Here is a 20,230-nt window from a genome sequence, read left to right as displayed (position 1 = left end):
TTGTGTTAATCATGATATAAAGTGTAATATTATACCTTACTCCAATATTTATAACAGGCAAAAATCAGAGGTTCTTTACAAATCAAATGTGTTCTGTCTGAATCGTAGAACTGTAGAATATCCTGAGTTGAAAGATACCCACAAGGATCATCAAGTCCAACACCTGGCTCCACACAGGACCACCCAAAATCAGACCATGTGTCTGAGAGCACTGTCCAAATGCTTCTTGAACTCCAGCAGGCTCAGTTCTGTGACCACTGCCCTGGGGAGCCTGTCCCAGTGCCCGACCACCCTCTCAGTGCAGAACCTTTCCCTAACACCCAGCCTGACCCTCCCCTGTCCCAGCTCCATGCCGTTCCCTCGGGTCCTGTCACTGTCCCCAGAAAGCAGAGCTCAGCGCCTGCCCCTCCGCTCCCCTCGTGAGGGAGCTGCAGGCCGCCATGAGGCCTCCGCTCAGCCTGCTCTGCTCTGGGCTGAACAAACCAAGGGAACTCAGCCACTCCTCATACACTTTCTCCTCTAGAGCCTTCAGCATCTTTGTAGCCCTCCTTTGGACGCTGTCTGATAGTTTTATGTTTTTCTTATATTATGGCACCCAAAACTGAACACAGTGCTCGAGGTGAGGCCACACCAGTGCAGAGCTGAGCGGGACAGTCACTTCCTTTGACCAGCAAGCAATGCTGTGCTTGATATATATACCGCAGGACACAGTTGGCCCTTTTGGGTGGCAGGGCACACTGTTGACTCATATTCATTTTGCCATCTGGAAACAACTGAGATGACTAATCTCTTTGAAAGAATGACAAAGTAGTTCTGCTACAGCAGCAAGAGCAGTTACTGGCAGTAACTGGAGGCTTATATTTGCAATATGTCTTCCATACACTATCCTGTTTTCCTCTTAGAAGAATTAAAACTGTTTCTGAGAACAGCATGGGGGAAAAAAAATCATGAATTTGTGAATATTTCTGTGCTAGTACCACTGATACTCACAAGGGCCCAAGAGTATGCAGCATTACAGCCGAGTGTTTTGTTTTTGGTGCTGACGGTGTACAGCTATACTGCAGTGTATTTTAGTTGTCTGTGAATTTCATGCCAAGAAGTTTCACCTTGTCAGCCTTGGGTGTTGAAGTCCAGTACGTAGTCATAAAGCTGGCAAAGTACCAACAGCGAGGCTGTGGTAATTCCCTACATCACTTTCTTCCATTCTTAAAGAAATTGAGGTAAAATTTGCTCTGCAGTTCAATTCATTTCAATTAGTCCTTATCCTGCTCTAATACTGGCAAGAGGACAAGGGCTAACTGCCAATAGTTTAAATGAAACTGTCAAGAGCGGTTACAAACAATTGGCAACTGCCCCAGCTATCAAAGTTACAACTGAATTTGTAACAAACAAACAAACAAAAAAGAAAAGGGCAAAAAAATCTCTGACCAACAACTAACAAGCCACCATGAATACCTAGGGGTCACTGCAACATGAACAGAGAACACGATTGAAGGATTTTTCATTTTGAAAATGTGGAACCACAACACCTGGACTTGAGTTTGCATATCTGAGTACTGCATTTTTTTTACTCTCTTTTTTTTTGTTTCAAGTGATGATGACCAGTTTGATTAAACTGACAATTTTTTGGTGCCTTTTACTAAATATCAATCCACATTTCACACAATATTTACTCTGTCTAAAGAGTTTCTTTTTTTAATTAATCTTATATAAAATTGTATACATCAGTCACAATTCTTCAAATTTGCTTCAGTTTATTTCAAAATAACTGAGAAAAGTTTTAATAATTTATTTTTTTCTGTCCCTTGAAGTCAGCTAATACACAAATTTAAACTATACATTAATAATAGCCATTAATTGTAGCCAAATTTTGTGATAACTATTCTGTTGGAATAAAAAAATAAAAAAAAAAAAAAGAGAAAAGTGCTAAAAAGATAATAATTATGGTATGTTACAATATACCTGAATCAGTCAGATGAGTTTATCCTGTTCATTAAAGATCACAGAATCATAGAATCATAGAATGGCTTGGGTTGGAAGGGGCCTCATAGATCATCTAGTTCCAACCCCCTTGCCAAGGGCAGGGATGTCACCCACTAGAACAGGTTGGCCAAGGCCCCATCTGGCCTAGCCTTGAACACCTCTAGAGATGGATCATCCACAGCTTCTCTCAGCAACCTGTTCCAGTGCCTCACCACCCTTGTGGTGAAGAATTTCCTCCTAATGTCTAGTCTAAATCTATCCTCTTTTAGTTTAAGACCATTCCCCCTTGTCCTATAATTATCTACCTGAGTAAAGAGTCCTTTTCCATCTTTTTTCAAAGACCCCTTTAAGTACTGATAAGCTGCAATGAGGTCTTCCTAGAGTCTTCTCTCCTCCAGGCTGAACATCCCAGCTCTCTCAGCCTTTCTTCAGAGAAGAGGTGCTCTAACGATCTTTGTAGCCCTCCTCTGGACTTGCTCTAACAGGTCCACGTCTTTCTTGTGCTGGGGACCCCAGACCTGTATTCAGTACTCCAGGTGGGGCCTGTCAAGGACAGAGTAGAGGGGCACAATCCCCTCCCTTGACCTGCTGATCAACCTCTTTTGATGCAGCCCAGGACGCAGTTGGCCTTCTGGGCTGCAAGCACACATTACTCGCTCGTGTTGAGCTTTTTGTCCACCAGAACCCCCAAGTCTCTCTCCACAGGGCTGCTCTCAATGAGTTCTCCCAGTCTGTGCTCATGTCTGGAATTGCCCCAACCCAGGTGCAGCACCTTGCACGTGGACTTGTTGAAACTCATTATCTTCATATGGGCTCACTTCTCCAGCCTGTACAGGTCCCTTTGAATGGCATCTCTTCCTTCTGTTGTATCAGCTGCACCACTCAGCTTGGTGTCATCTGCAAACTTGCTGAGGGTGCACTCAATCCCATGAATTACACTAGAGTAGCTGTATAGCACAAAACACTTGGTACCAAGAACTTGCAGGCATGTGCGGGGTTTTGCTCTATCTGCCTCTTGTCTAATCCCTTGGATTAGAAAGTAATACATTTTAGGTGCATTCCTGGAGATCATCTTCAGATTTTGCCTTAATAAACTGATAAAAGTGCTAGTATACACAAACTGTCCTGTTACAACACAAACTCTCCTTCTGATACAAGTAGCAAACTGCAGAGTGACATGGCTTGAGTTTGCATCCAGATAACCCTAACTTTCCAAAGCAAACAACCACATTTACATTTAGGTAAACTATGGGCAGTCATCTCAGGCTCTTTCTCTAAAGTTGTGAAAATGTACTTCAATTAACTTGTCACTATCCCAGTAGGACATGAGTAATTCATTTTTTATTTTTGCAGTCACTCTCCACTAAGCTAGGTAATAGTACCTTAATAGTATTATATGTTCTAAATTTTCCTACTGTATGCTACTGAAACTGGTTTCTAATTCACACTATGCTATGTAAATCATAGCACATGTACCTTTGCTTCACTGCAGCAAACGGATTTATTTGTAACAAAGAGCCTCTTTAGATCAATAGAACTTTAAAAGATAATACGATCTGTAAATTGAAAAAAAAAAAAAAAAAGAGAGACAAAACAGAATATTAATAGAAACAAATGATAATATTGGGTTAAAGTTAGGATTTTTAGTTACATACTGAGAATTCTTTAGAATAGTTCTATTAACACTAATGTCTTCACAATTACCTAAGAAAATGTTTTCTTTCAAACACCAAAAAAGAGAATTTTACAGAATAGGTTTGTATTGAAAAGAAAAAGAACTCTAACCATTTGAACTCTTAAGCATAAAAGTAATTTGTGCTTTAATAACCTCCATGATAAATATCATGTAAATTGCTCTGTTTCCTACTGAGACATCACAATTTAATGACCTTTTGGTACTGGATAACCTGAACACCCATTACCATATAATAACTGCATAGAAATTGAAAGTACTCAAAGAATGTTTAAAAAAATATATAAAAAAGTCTTTCTAATTATGGGCTCCTAGTAGGGAATCCATAAATTCCTGTGACTTCTTCATGGATGTTCTGTAAAATGACCTTTAAATTGTACAAGATAAATGAGTAAGATACATGTACACCAATCCAGTAAAGGTATGTAGGGATAAAGTTAGACAGAATTAAATGAGGATTACTGTTCTTCAGATATTTTGCTAGGATATTCCTCTTTGATCCTGTTCTACTGTTTATTAACACATCATTCTTTTTTATATAACAGTAATTGCAAGTTTATTTTTAATTAACAATGACATATACACCCATATATAAGCACTTAACATTTATCTTGGTGTGAAATACAGGACACAGACTGAAATACATTGCAACACAGTAAATATGCAAAAATTGCAACTACTGCTACATATATGCAGTTATATACATATATATAATGGACGATATATGTATTATATATATATATATATATGATGGATGAGAAGCTGGACATGAGCCAGCAGTGCGCACTTGCAGCCCAGAAGGCCAACTATGTCCTGGGCTGCATCAAAAAAGGGGTGGACAGTAGGGAGAGGGAGGTGATTTTCCCCCTCTGCTCTGCTCTTGTGAGACCCCACCTGGAATACTGTGTGCAGGCCTGGGGCCCCCAGCACGAGAAGGTTGTGGAGCTCTTGGAATGGGTCCAGAGGAGGGCCACTAAGATGATCAGATGGCTGGAGCACCTCTCCCATGCAGAAAGGTTGAAGGAACTGGGCTTGTTTGGCTTGGAGAAGAAAAGGCTCCAGGGAGACCTCATTGCAGCCTTCCAGTACTTGAAGGGAGCGTATAAACAGGATGGGGAACGCTTGTTTACATGTGTTGGTAGTGATAGGACAAGGGTGAATGGTTTTAAACTAAGACAGGGGAGATTTAAGTTGGAAATTAGGAGAAAGTTTTTCACTCAGAGGGTGGTGAGGCACTGGAACGGGTTACCCAGGGAGGTTGTGGATGTCCCATCCCTGGAGGCATTCAAGGCCAAGCTTGATGCGACTCTGGGCAGCCTGCTCTAGTGGTTAGCAACCCTGCCCAGAGCAGGGGGGTTGAAACTAGATGATCTTTAAGGTCCTTTTCAACCCAGGCCATTCTATGATTCTATGATATATAACCTAACCTTTGTGAGGAATGCAGTTATAGAAATTGAGACCAAGAAAATCATTTTCACATTCAAAGACCTTTATATTCAAGATGCCTTATACCTTTCATGCTTCATGAAAACTGAGGTATTTAATACTTTGTAGGTGCTACTTAAAAGACTTCATTGTATCATTTATTAATTAAAATGTCACTAGTATGTAGGACCAAAATTAATGGGAGATGTACAGTACTACTTTGAAAAGAACAGTAAAAGAGTTTCTGGGTATTTCCTATAGAAGTATGTACTTGAACTTCATACATAAAATATGATTTTGAACATTCAAAAAAGGTATAAAGAAAAATCACAAAAATATTTTCCACACAGAGCTTCTGGGTAACTATAGATTTTAAATTTTTCAAAATTCACACAACTCACAATTTCTTCCCGAATTACCCCCAGAACTTTTTCTGGCTGTGTCACAGATAGTGATGACTTGAGGTTACCTTCTAAAAGATGTCTGGGCTTCTTCCTAAGCCTATCTGTCACCTTAGCGAAATGAGATGCTTCTGGCACAACAGCTCCTTCAGGTCCCTGCAACTATACATGTGGCACAGAGGTAGGTAGTTTTACAGGAATATTGATCTGGTCAATTAAAATGGATTACAGGTTTCATTTTACTCTTTGAGCATCAGAACAGTTTCCCATAAATTGGCATATGATAACAGACTGGAAATTGTCATTAATTCAGAATACAATACTTGCTTGCGTCATTCTTGTGGATACCTTATTTTCCTGATCATTTATTTATGCTAAAAACCAGAACAAGACATTTTAAATATATATTATTGATTGTTATCATAACAATGATAAAATCTAATAAAATCATATTCCTGTGCTGATACAATATTTCTTATACAGAAGCTTCTCTAATAGCATGTCAGCAAATGTCACTAGCAACACCATTGAGCTTGTACTCTGCCTGTTCCACACAGACACTCTGATCTACCTCAGTCTACTGCATTCGTGATGGAAAGACATAAAACATTGGGGTTATAAGGACTGCTATGTGCTATGGAATACTTTGAGTTACTCAGAACAAACAATCTTTTTGATAAACAATACAAACAATGCAATTATACAATCCAAAAAATTGCTTTGAAATGACACTTCCAAATTAAAAAGTAGACCTCTCTAATTAAAATCACAGTGTTAGGTTGACTATAAATACATAATTAGCATATGGAGGAGACGAAAAGAGGTGTGGTGTGGGTTTTTTTTCTTTTTTGATGGGCAGCTAAACTCTAATGCCACTCTCTCACTCACCCTCTTCAAAAGAACAGAGGGAGCAAGTATGATGAAAAAAGCTCATGGTGTGTTGCCTTTTAATTTACCTTTTCCATCAGACTTGTGAGTGCTTATTTCCTTAACACGAAGGGGTAAACACTATTGATCTCACTGATTGATCTCACTGAGCAAAGATAATGATCTTATGCACTTGATCCAGCTTTATTTCCACAATAGCACTTTTTTTCTTTTTTTTTCCTTCTTTTTTTTTTCTTTTTTTAACCTCTATTAGAAGAAAGCAACAGGAAAAGTCAAAAAAAAAAAAAAAAAGAAAAAGGAAAAAACAGTAAAAAAAAAAAAACAGGCCAAACCACCAACCTGTTTCTTGTTCTTTTAACATATTCATAAATAAAGACCTTGGGCAAAATTCTGTTCAGATTTAAATATATACATCAATCTTCAAGACTTCCAACAGGACTCTGTTAGTTTTGTGGTAAAAGCTGTAAAATTTAGATTACAATTGGGACTTAAGTATGAAATTCAAGCCTATCCAACTATGGTGTAGGTGGGTATCAGGTGCTGCGGTTGCATGCATACCCAGCACCTTCACTCGGTGATTTTCTGGCAAGAAATTCCCAGCTATTCTCTGCACAGATGAGACAATGGCCTATATGAGGAAAGTGGGCAATTTGAGACAAGGTGAATGACTGAGACTATAGCCAACTGTGACCAAAACATAGGTCATAATTGACAGAGAAGCTCTCCAGGAAAACATTAGACAGGAGTCTGGAGTTTCCACAAGCAGTCCCTGCTATGCCCAGACCTATTGATAAGCACCACCTGTATGCTTAAATGGATTGATAGACGTACTGGATGAAGAATCTGGCAGTTCCACTGACTCCCCCCAGTCAGTTCCTAATGCAACACTGTCCAAGCTGTGTATAGATAGTTTTAAACAGCCAGCAGAAACCTTTCGCACAGCTACAGAAATCATCATACAGGAGTTTCCTATATAGAGTTAAGACTGGAGATGTTTGGTATATTGTTTAGTGCAATAAAGAGAAACAGATCATACATATGTTGGAGTGGTTTGCAGGACCACTGGCCCAATGGATTATAAGAAATGGGTGGAATAAGAGTTCAGGCAGTCTGGCTTGATCCAGAGGAACACACTGCTGCAAGGATTCTTGCAGTGGAGGCTCCTGCCCCCAGCCAGAAAGTGACCAATTGCCTTGTTCAAGAGACTGGATTCCCCACAGCAGTGTTACACTAGGCCGAGACACCAATATTTTTTAAAAATGAATGTTCTGTCCGTGAGCATCTCTATAACTATTTCAGTAGTAATGAAGAGCTACCAAAACACCAGTATTAACACCAAATATGTCATTGTTTCAAAAGATATTGTTTATAAGAAATAGTAAATATTATTTTGGAGAGAGTGAGAGAGAGAGAGAGAGAGAGAGAGAGAGAGAGATGACAGTACCACTACTGTGCAGAAGGATGACTGCTATTATTTTTTTTCTTAGCATTTTTCCTCAGTGCATCCATAGCGTATTTTACAAACATCATACTAAAAAAAAAAACTATAGCAGAAGATGAGGTTACTTCAATTAGAAGCCTTGTATCTTTTACCACTATAGCTGTATGCCTAGTATTTCCATTAGTTTAGGCAGTAGATGGAAATATTACTTACGTATATTATTAATATATATTACTGTCATTGTTTGAAACCAGTAGGCAGATAAGCACCACACAGCTGCTCTCTCACTCCCCCTCCTCAACAGAACAGGGGGAGGAAATTTGATGGAGAAACCCATAAGCTGAAATAAGGACAGAGAGGTCACTCACCAATTAGCATCATGGGGAAAATAGATTCATCTTGGGAAAAACTAATTTAATTTATTTCCTATGACTAGCAAACTAGAGCAGTGAGAAACTAAAAGCAAACCAAAAACAGCTTCTGCTCCACCATGGGATCCATGGGCTGCAGGGGGACAGCCTGCTCCACCAGGGGCCTCTCCACAGGCTGCAGGGGAACTTTTGCTCTGGCACTGGAGCACCCAATACAATTAGCCTGAAAGGCGAAGAGGAAGGGGAAGGGGAAGGAACTCATATTAGTTCAGATATAGACAACTATATTTTGGTGCACTCTGACAAATCAGATAGTTGTCCAGGCTTCCCTTCCACTTTAATTTCTCACTAGACAATTCTGACCATATTATGGTGTTACTGGATTATAGTAATTTATAACCTCACATAAGAGCTCCTGGTTGAATCTGTGAAATAGGTACTCAAGAGTTAGTGCCTCAACATTCACCAATCCACACATTTGCTGTAACAATATGTTCCTAATATTAGGACAAAATATGCAAAATACTCAACATACTTTTACATTCAGGTCTATATAGAAATTTAGCTGATATCTAAACCAAGCAATAAAAGGCTGAGTAGTTATTTCACAAGCATTTGCACTGGTTTCACTACTTTTGCTGCCCCATAGTAATGAGAAAAATAGTAATAATTGTCTGTAGTTAAAACTTGTTGGGAAGGTCTTAACAAAATGGTGAATGGGTTGAGTTTACTTGTTGTCTAGGGTGATGATACTGGTTGCTGTTTTAAAGATGGCAGTTACAGATCCTAGTAGATAAAAACTTTTAAGATTTGTTCATACTGAAACCCTAAGGAGTTGAATTTCCTGGGATACAATAGAAATTTAGGGCAGTCCCTACAGAGTGCCATATGAGATGTTACAAGACAGATATGAAAATAAGAATGAAAAAATATATGTATTAAACAGAGGTTTGTGGAAAGTAATGAAAGATAATTCCAATATAAAATTACACGATCATGCTCATCGTAGTTAGCGTTACTCCACAGGAGCTAGAAATCTGATATGTACTTTTTCAACAGCAATAGGTTTAGATACTGGCAATTAGGTAGTATTACCATTAGGTAGTTATTTAAAAGCCAGCTCTTACATGAATAGAGATACACTGCTCTCTGTTCCCTCCCTCCCCACCCCCACAATCTACCTCCTTACTGCAAGCTTCGGAAGTTTGTGTAAGTGAATTCAAACAGATACTTCTAAAACTGCTAGATGCTTACTCTTCTTTTTTTTTCTTTTTTTTTTTCTCTGTTGTGCTCGGCGTTCTGATTTGTTTTTTCAGAAAGAATATGAAAGATTTGTTTCTGTGTAGCATATCCTGCAGAATGAGAAGCAGAAGAAGCAGAATCTTTAAGTGTTCTGTGAAGGAAATAAAAATAAAAATAAATAAAAATAAATTTATTTTTTTTATAAAGAGCAAACTACCCCATCTTAAAACATTCAAACACTTCTTGTTAATAAGGGTATGCACATGCATGTATTATTTCTTTTGGTTTTCAGTAATATAGGAAAAACAACTATATAGTAAGATTAAGATCTGTATTATTTGTTTGGAAATAGTTGGCAAAAGTTTCCTATTTCTTTTCAGCCTGACCTATATTGTGTGCATTCTTGTAGAATACTTCTTTAACATAGCCACGTTTTATTACACAGATCTTGGCTATTCTTCTGTGTTTGTCTATGCCTTCCAGTTGACTAGGGTAGGTAACGGAAAGGACTAGAGCACTTACAGCTCTACGTTCAGTTTTGCAGGTTCATTGAGGTTCCAATGCTTAAAGCAACATTTGTTTAACCATCCATCTACATGCACAGTTTTGTGCAGAAGTAAATAGACAGAAATCAAGATAGCATCCAAAGCAGCTAGAGTTAAATTATCTATTTTGGATAACACTGTCAGGTCCCAAAGTCTTCTGTTTACCATAAAGTATTTTTGTTCCTGTTGGAAGAAATTACTCATAAGACTGACTGAGTTCAGAAAATTATGGCCACCTTAGATTACTTATTTGATTAACTGTCAGAAATTAAGAACTATATTCAGCAGGTAACATAGGGAAAATAACCTTTTGTATAATCAAGTTAAAGTACTGGGCAATCAAATCAAGTTCATTTAGAATGCAATTTCTGGAATTAATGAGGAAGTGTGGAGGCAATCATCCTGTTACCAATTGCGAACCCATTTAAACATCCTACCTGTAGTGTATTACTTTTGAATCGTATCATACCATTAGGAAAACACCTGATAATATTGTTCCTCAAAGAGCCAACATCATTAAAACCCTTCTGAGTCATTTTTGGCTGCATCCAAAGCAAGAAATTATTTCACTGTTATATTTTATAATCACTGATGTTTCTGGACTTCATTTGGGTCAGTAGATAAAAGAAAAAACTAGTGCTGGATCCATCAAACAATGCAAGACCTACTGTCTATATAAATGTGTTTGAGAGACAAGGGTGGAGGGCAAGAGGAAGAAAGATGCTTAAAAAGATGAAAAAGTACTTGTGAAACCACGTGGCAGAAAAAGTTTGAAAGCATTCTTTTGAGGCAATGAGTGGTACACTCATTCTTTTTTTTTTTTTTTACGTGTTACTTTTTTGGATATGAATTCAATGTCAACTCCAAAACTTTGTAAGAAAACAAAGGAATAACAATCTAGTTTCTTATGACACCATCATAAAATCCTAGTTTTCTGTAAATCTACATAGAGTTCTTCATTCTCCAAAGCTGTCAATGCAATACTTTTTTAAATCATCAGCTCATATGAAAGATAACTTATGGCTAGGTCTCAGTAAAACACTTTTTTTTTTTTTCAAATAAATTATTATTTAACTTGCAATTACTTACTTTATTCCTTTTATATATATAAATATACTTATAGCACAACTAAACTAATTTGATACATATGATAGCTTTGTTTTTTTCTTCCACAGCTGTGCATAGAATCATATACTATCATAGAATCATATACTAATAAGCTTATGAATTCAGGTGACAAAATCCAATAGAAAGAGATATCGGAGAGTTCAGACAACTAATGAATTGGGATCACTTTCTCCTAAAATCACAGCAGCAGATCCATTTGAACAGAAGGAAAACTCTTCTCTGAGTTATGCCCATCAGGACCTGGTCAGTCTGCCTTTCTAAGCTAACATTTTTAAAAAAAAATACTCTTCTCTTGGCAGTGTATGTGACTGTTCCTTTCTTGTCCTGAGTTAACGTGTCTGGTCATTGTTGGTAACCTGACCACAATGCTGGCATATTAAAACCAGTCAAGCCAGAGAGAAAGTAAGCCAAGGACTAGGCTCTGTCTTCTTACTACCACTGTTTTTCTTTGCCCTTGTTCACTGTGCTTTCAGTTTGGCAAGGAGCCATGTCATGCAGCAAAATCCTGCAGGTACTATTCTAAAAATGGTTACACACTATTCTTGTAATCAATGTTGGCAACAAAGGGAAGCTATCCACTAGAAAGAACAATCCAAATGTGAATGGGAAACTTTGCTCCATGCATTGGGTGATGTGGTGAAGTACAATGTACAATTCCTTTTCCCCCACAGTTTGTCAGGTTGTGTGGATGCCTTTCTCATTTTATTCAAAATATATAGATGACGTTGAGCACAGGCATGGTTGCATCACAGCCTTCCCCACTGCTGTGTGAACTTATTTAGTGAACTTAACAGGCATTGCAGTGAGTGATGTCCAGCACCACCGCAGAGGAGTGGGAAATGGGCTAATGAAGAGGCACTACATCTCCACATGCCTTTTCTCCATTGTGGCTTATTACATCCAAACTTTTTATTTCTTCTTTCTTCTCCCTGCCCAGCAGCCTGCAATAACAAATTGATTATCAAATAATACACACTAGGACTAAGTCACAGAAACTACCGTTTTAACCACACATTCTTGCCTGTTGTGATAATTCTGTCTTTACTTTCAAGTTGAGTCAATCTGATGATTTAAGAAGGATATTTTGATTCCCCCAAACTTCCCCCAAGCCCCTCTTCTTGCAGAATGAATGTCACATTATAGCCTTTTCATTCACACAGTCTTCAGAAAAAGATTAATTAGTACAACATAAGCTGATTTCCCTATGCTATATACCAACAACAAGTACATTCATGGATACCACATTTATGCAAATTGCAAGAGATTGCATAGGCTTGATTGCAGCCACATGTATTTAGATTTGCCCATGAATAACATGAGTAGGTGTTATAGTAATAAAAGTGTATCTGATTGAAAAGTCTAGAAATGCACTTTCTATTCTTGTGTTCATTGACAACTCAAATCTTGATTTCTCGGTTTAAAAAAAAAAAAAAAAACTATTTGAAAGCAACAAACATTAGAAAAAAAAAGATATTAAATGGTTAAATAAGATGACATGGTAAGCAAATCTCATAATCTAGTTATCAGGTAAAATTGTTCAAAATTGCTAAAAGTCTGGAGCCATTCAGGCAAAAGGCTATAGTCTTTCTGCAGTAAAACCTATAATGTCACAGGAGAAAATGAGGCAGAACATCTGAACAAGAAAAATAAAAATAAAATATTGCCTTTCTTGATTAATAGTTAAAAAAAAAAAAAAAAAAAAAAAAAAAAAAAAAAACAGTTATCCTTGGGGGGCAGCAGAGGAGAAAAGAGCTCTTCAAAAGTAGCACATTAAGAAAAAATGCCATACAGAATAAATTAAACTAAAACAGATAGCCTATGAAGGGTGGCAGAGGCACATGAACAGTCAGTATGAGAAAATGTTTAAAATTATGTTTACAGATACAATGAAATTTACATCTGTAACTGCCATTGCAGTGCAGAAAAATACACAGCTATCATTGAAAGGCAACTTCCCATGGGATCAGTATATTACTAACTCTTCTCCAAAATTCAAAATGTTTGTGATATCATTATTATCTTTACTCATCAGACTTCAGTGATATTATATTTAAAAGCAGGTCTTATGAAGGTTACTACAACAATATATACATCAAATTTGATTTTAGTATCTCTTTTTCTTATTTATAAAATAAGTTTCATATAAAGGATTTTTCTTTATTTATCTTTATTTATCTTTTCTTTATTTATCTTACCCTGCTTGAAAAGTGTTTATTCTGAACACACAAAAAACAAAGCATTAGAATTCCAAGGATATTTTTCTTTTTAAATAACTCTGCATGCAAGAGGGAGGATGGTTTCTAACTTTCTTTGTTAGAAACTATCTTTTTTATAATTATTATTAAAGAAATCAGAGTATGGATATGCAAAACACAAGCCTTTCTATCCGTAATAAAACTCAAGCCTGTTAGGTTCAACTGTTTATTTTATTCACAAAATTTAGTCAAAGTCAGTCCTGCAACTTCAGACCATTGAAGAGCTCAAGAAAGTGAGCCACATTTTTTTTGACTTTTTGAGTAGTTTTTCTGCTCACAATTTCGTATACTTTTATATGCTTTGAATCTATCACCATTCAGACATCATAAGCTGTTACTTTCATGTAAATTGTTGATGTAGCTTTATGTAGTCATTCACAATGCTTAAAATATTCTGTATCAAATCTAAAGGTGGACATAGGCCTTCATCCTCTTCTTCTTCCTTTGGTAACAGTTCTGAAATAAATCAACATATTTTGAACTATTTTATTTCATGCTCTGTTTGTGAGCACTTTGAGCAACAGCTTCAGGTTCTCAGTATCTTTCTGAAAAAAAAATACTGCTAAAACACTATGTGATGTTTCAAGACAACATGCAATTATCAGCCTGTTGATCCTTGAAGCATTGTTTCTTTTTGCACCTGCCACAGGCTCCCACTGTTCAGTGTAATACAAAGTGAAACAGTCTAGATGACTGAGCAAGATGGCCTCAGATAGGTCATCTGTGATCTCTGTTTTCACATCTTCTCTGGGTTAATAGGCATGACAAAACAATAAAAAAGATAACATATCCTTCTTTTGATATTTTTATGAAACCATAAATGTTATGTTTTCAAATATCCACAATCTGCCTTTTAAAGAAGTTATGGATTGAGGATACTGAGACAAGTTAAAAGACGATTTGTATGCAACACTGTTTTCTTGATGAAGTCTTCTTTTGCATGGCAAATTGGGAATATTTTTAATTGGGCCCACCTCTTACTCATTAGTGACAGGCCATTAAAACCACACAACCCAACTGAAGATCAGATACAAATCAAAAAATACTGGTAATAAATGGAGACCTTTTCTGTGCACAGATAATTGAAACATGGCATGATAGCCTTTGGCGATGAGGTTGTATGTATAATAGAAGGCGGGGGGTGCACTGTGGTTACCATCTACTTGATTTACAAAGTGGAATACCAGTTTCTTTCTCAGACAAATAGCTCCTCAGGGTGAACAGGAATTAAAAAACAAACAAAAAAAAATGTCAGTAGTCAGCACATAACACTCTGAATACCCAGAGGCTTTCATTCTCTTGAATAACAAGGTGACAGTTTTTAAGAATAGAAGTGTATTTCAAGTACCTTCCTCAAGATCATACAGGAAAGCTAGGAATGAACAGATAATAACTCAGATTTCCCAGTTCTGTGCCTTAATCACAGAACATCTTTCCTCTCCTAAAATGTATCCCAAAAGTATACCTTGCAAATAGTGTAGGGACGAGTGCTGTTAGTCAGAGATTCATAATTACACCCTGTGTTTGACAGAATACCTTGAGGATGTTTGCTCATCTACAAATTTAACCTAGAAGCTAATAGTCTCTTTTGTTGTCTATGAAATGGACCTAAATTGCAGAACTAGTGAGCATTGTAGAAGGGGAAGAGGAAACTAAAGCCCTGTGGAAAAGCCTACAAGGTTCTAGTTATCACAGAGGGCAGCACGTTTAGATTCAGAGCTCTGGCCTCTCCTGCTGCAATTCATCTCACTATACAAGTTTCTGAAAACTAAACACACAAATGTCTGTGCTGCTGTTCACTCCATACAAGAAAGTGTAGGGAAGAAAAGTCCACTCCACCTGCCTTATGCAAACCTAGTGACATGTCCTGAAAATAATCTAATATAGAAGTACTCTGTCTTAGGTTAAAAGAAGGTAGCTCTTTATTTCCCTACCCTGATTAGGGTAGATATAAACACTAATTATTAAGCACTTACACAAATTCCCTAGATTCAATGTACACCAGCTCCTCTTCACCACTCCCACTTTAGGACCTATATAGAAGCAGTTCTGTCCATCCAGGGCACTGCCTCTACAGGTGTATGAAGCTCAAGTCCATGCAGAAACAGTTGCTCACTTTCAAACTTAACAGCAGTCCAGCTTCCTTTCTTTTACTTTTTAGTTTTCTCCCATGTTGAAAAGCTCCTGCAAGGGAGGCTAAACAGCAACAGTGTAAGTAGCTTCCATTTATTTTACTTTTTTGTTGTTGCTTTTGTCTCATGGGCTTGCAAACTATTTTAAAACAGTGAGAATAACAGTTATTCAAGTGAGAGTCAGATGGCTAGCACATCATTACATTATTTCCCGGGAAAACAGACCCAATCTGCTCTAAGAGGTCACATAAGCAGGACTACCACCTTGCAAGTAATGGTAGGAAAAAAGACTAATATTTTAAGTACTATTAGGATATCATGCAAGTTTACATTTAGCCTTGTAGAACAACATCCATTAGGACAACAATTTTTGTGTCAAAGGAAAATCTAAAAGTTGTTCAGAAACCTTTTCAGAAGCTGCAAGGTGTTGGGTGCTGCTTGGGATTCCTTTGATGAATACAAATTAGGAACTTATTATTAACACATTATGCTCTTGTTTGCTTGGAGGCAAAATGTGTACATTAGACTGTTTCAAGAAACGATGTTAAAAGAAGCATTGCCAACCCACTATGTCTATGCTGGCATGGATTTCTAGCCCTTTCCATTCTTCTTTGGAGATATGAAAGATGTCTGCAGTGTCCGTTTCACATAGAATAATTTCCTTTGTCATTCTATAAAATTCTCTATTCTGTATTCAGATCTCAGCTGAAAATGTTTATTTTCTGTACCCCATTAAGCTTAAATCTCTCAGATTTCAAAAAAGACATGTTTCTTCCTATAATATTAAAAAAAAAAAAAAAATAGTTACCCATTTATTAGCTTATGCTTTTGGGGACAGAATATATTAGAGAAATACTATAGAAAATAGATTTTGCTGAGCAAAATAAAACTACTATCACACACAAAGTGTACGAAAAATATAGCATCTAAAATTAGGTACAATGACCTTACCTTATACATTGAAAAATTAAACATCAGAGTTTGAGTTAGTCACTCAACAGTTTCTTTACAGTCTGTGAAGAGAAACAAGCATGATTGCTCTTCTCCATCTTAGACCAGGATGAAACAGTCCTATGTGATACACATAGTCACTCTACTGACTACAAAGAACACTTTGAATGGCATGTGCAGCCTTACATGTTTCATGGTTAGACCTCCAGAATGCACTACAAAATGTAGAGAAGCTTCTTCAATGAAATTATAAAGACCTGTACCTCTTCCCCATGCTTCTCTGGGTTCACTCTGGGATGTCTATGAAATAGTGTCTTACAGGTACAAGGAAAAGCCAAGGACTGGCTCCAATGTAGTTAAAGGAAGTTTTGTGAAAGTAAACTTTTGAAAGTATTGCTGCACTGGAAAAGTGCAGCACTGGAGTGTTACAAATCCAAGTCCTAGGATAAAAATTATATCACAGGCAGCAGTACAGAAAGTTTGTACATGCCAAGTACACAGTCCAGAACAGCCTAACAGTCAGCATAACACATGTAGAAAAAACATTCACAGTATAGTTCAGGGGTGGGCAATACTATGAAATCATGCTCTTAGTCATTATTATTCAAGACCAAATTATGTCTTCTGAAAAGGATGCTTGGATAGTCAGTAACTTTTTCTCACAGCAGTCTAACAAGCACAAGAAGTGAATTAAAAAAAAAAAAAAAAAAAAAAGAAAAAAAAGATATAAAATCATTAAATTTCAATACAGATGAATCATTTGCATAAATTTTATTTGACATCAAATACACAGCTCTGGATTGATACAGGTCCCTAGAGGACAAATAGCTACAGATAAATTGCTTTCAGCATGAGAAATTCAGCAGGATAATCGTCTTGCAGTGGCTAAAGGTTTGAAAACAGGCTGATAAAACATTCAGGATGTTGCAGAGCTGTGCATTTCAGGGTTGAGAGGTTTATGAATGTAAAAATCTTTGCATTGCTCATCATCCTTCATTAGCAAGATAGTAAAATCCATAGCAATTTAAAGCAAGGCTATAACTTTACAGAAACTGTCCTTCTGGGATTAGCAGAAATGCAACACTAAGTAGGTAAAAATTCAGTTACCAATTTCTTGCATGTCTGAACCAAAATTTAGTACATTTCAAGGCTCCAACAGTTCATTCAAAACTTAAATGAACAAAGTGTCTGCCAGAAGTCACACTTTGCCAGTAAAGAAATTTAAAATATTTCTGTTACAACAGGACTGAACTTTATTTTCAGTCCTATTAGCATGTTCATGAAAATAATTATAGAAATTTGTCTTTTGAGGCCACTCCGAAATGGTCCAAATCATAAAGCCAAAGCAAGAAAAGCCATAGCCCTGTTAGAATTAAATTTGGCCAGGGACATCAAGAGCAAAAAGGCTTCTATAGGTATATCAGTGGTAAAAGGAAGACTAAGGAAATTGTGGGCTTTCTCTGGAAGGATGCGTGAGACCTGTTCACCCAGGATATGGAGAAAGCTGAGATACTTGATGACTTTTTTGCCTCAGTCTTCACTGGCAAGAGCTCCAGCCACATAGCCCAGTCCTCAGAAGGCAAAGAACAGGACTGGAAGAATGATAAACCACTGTAGGAGAAGATAAGGTTTGAGAGCATCTAAGAACCAGAAGGTGCACAAGTCCATGCGACATGATGAGATACATCCACAGGTCCTAAGAAAACTGGCAGATGTAGTTGCTAAGCCACTACCTATCTTATTTGAGAAGTTGTGGCAGGCTGGTGAAGTTCTCATTGGCTGGAGGAGGGGAAACATAGCCCCATTTTTAAAAAGAGAGAAAAAGAAGACCTGGGGAACTACAGACCAGTCAGTCTCACCTCTGTGCCTGGCAAGATCATGGAGCAGATCCTCCTGGAAACTATGCTAAGGCACATGGAAAATAAGGAGGTGATTGGTGGTAGCCAACATTGCTTCACTAAAGGCAGATCATGCCTGACAAATCTGGTGGCCTTCTATGAGGTGATTACAGTATTGATGGATACAGGAAGAGCAATTGACATCATCTACCTGGACTTGTGCAAAGCATTTGACACTGTCTCCTATGATATCCCTTCCTCTAAATTGGAGAGACATGGATTTGATGGATGGACCACTTGATGGAGGGACCATGGATTTGATGGATGGTGAGGAATTGACTGCATGGTCACACTCAGAGTGTTGTGGTCAATGGCTCAATGTCCAGATGGAGATCAGTAATGGTTGGTGTTCCTCAGGGGTCAGCATCAGGACCAGCGATGTTGGACATCTTTATTGGTGACATGGAAAGTGGGATCGAGTGCACCCTTAGCAAGTTTGCCAGTGAGATCAAGCTGTGTGGTGCGGTCAACATGCTGGAGGGCAGGGATGCCATCCAGAGGGACCTGGACAGGCTTGAGAGTTGGGCCTGTGTGAACCTCATGAAGTTCAACAAGGCCAAGTGCAAGGTCCTGCGCCTGGTTTGGGGCAATCCCAAGCACAAATACAGGCTGGGTAGAGAATGAATTGAAAGGAGCCCTGATGAGAAGTACTTAGGGGTGCTGCTTGATGAGAAGCTTAACATGAGCCGGCCATGTGCACTTGCAGCCCAGAAAGTCAACCGTACCCTGGGCTGCACCAAAAGAAGTGTGGCCAGCAGGGCAAGGGAGGTGATTCTCTCCCTCTGCTCTCATGAGATCCCACCTGGAATACTGTGTTCAGCTCTGGGGCCCCCAGCACAAGAAGGACATGGACCTATTAGAACAAGTCCAGAGGAGGGCCACAAAGATGATGGAGCACCACTCCTATGAAGACAGGCTGAGGGAGTTGGGGTTGTTCAGCCTGGAGAAGAGAAAGCTCCATGGAGACCTTACAGCGACTTTCCAGTACCTAATGGGGGGCCTGCAGGAAAGCTGCAGAGGGACTCTTTGTCAGGGATTGTTGTGGATGGACAAGGGGGACGGGATTTAAACTAAAAGAGGGTAAATTTAGATTAGATATTAAGAATAAATTATTTTTTCAGAGGGTGATGAGGCACTGGAATGGGTTTCCCAGAGATGCTGTTCATGTCCCATCCCTGGAAGTGTTCAAGACCAGTTTGGATTGGGCTTTGAGCAACCTCATCTAGTGGAAGGTGTCCCTGCCCATTGTAGGGGGGTTGGAACTAGATGACCTTTAAAGTCCCTTCCAGTCCAAACCATTCTACGATTCTATAAGTAAAATCACAGCTTCAGAAATGGCCTGACCAAGCAGGGAAATCATAATCTGAAGCTGCAGAAGGTGACAAGCTCCTGGGAAGGCAGCCTTTTCCCCAGCTGCAGCAACTGATCAACAAAATCATTCTGCAGCCATACTGATGGGAGTGATCCTTCCAGCTAGCCTATAACACCTGAGTCCCTCATTTACCTGGTGTACACTAGGCTTGCTCTAACGGAGACCTGTCTTCAGAGAGTTGTCATTTCATGCTGCCTGCACATAACCAAGTCCTTACAACACCTCATTCATCAAGATATCTGAGCCATGTCTGCATTAACAAGTAGAGCACACCACCAGGACTAGATTTCTACAGTGAAACAGCTGGAAGCAATCACCCAACATTCTCATTATTATGCACATCTCCAGGAATTTTTACCATAGATGTGTTCTCAGTCAGTTTGGTGGTTTAAACATCCATTAATAATTGCAAATGTACTAGTGGCAATTTCTTGGGTACATCTAGTGTCTTTTTGAAATGAATGCAGTTTGCGTGCTCTGAGACTACCCCAGGATGCTGAACTGG

The sequence above is a fragment of the Cygnus olor genome, chromosome 2 (assembly GCF_009769625.2).
Source record: "Cygnus olor isolate bCygOlo1 chromosome 2, bCygOlo1.pri.v2, whole genome shotgun sequence".
Taxonomy (NCBI): domain Eukaryota; kingdom Metazoa; phylum Chordata; class Aves; order Anseriformes; family Anatidae; genus Cygnus; species Cygnus olor.
The sequence above is the reverse complement of the archived record's forward strand: the minus strand, read 5'-3'. Positions refer to the sequence as shown.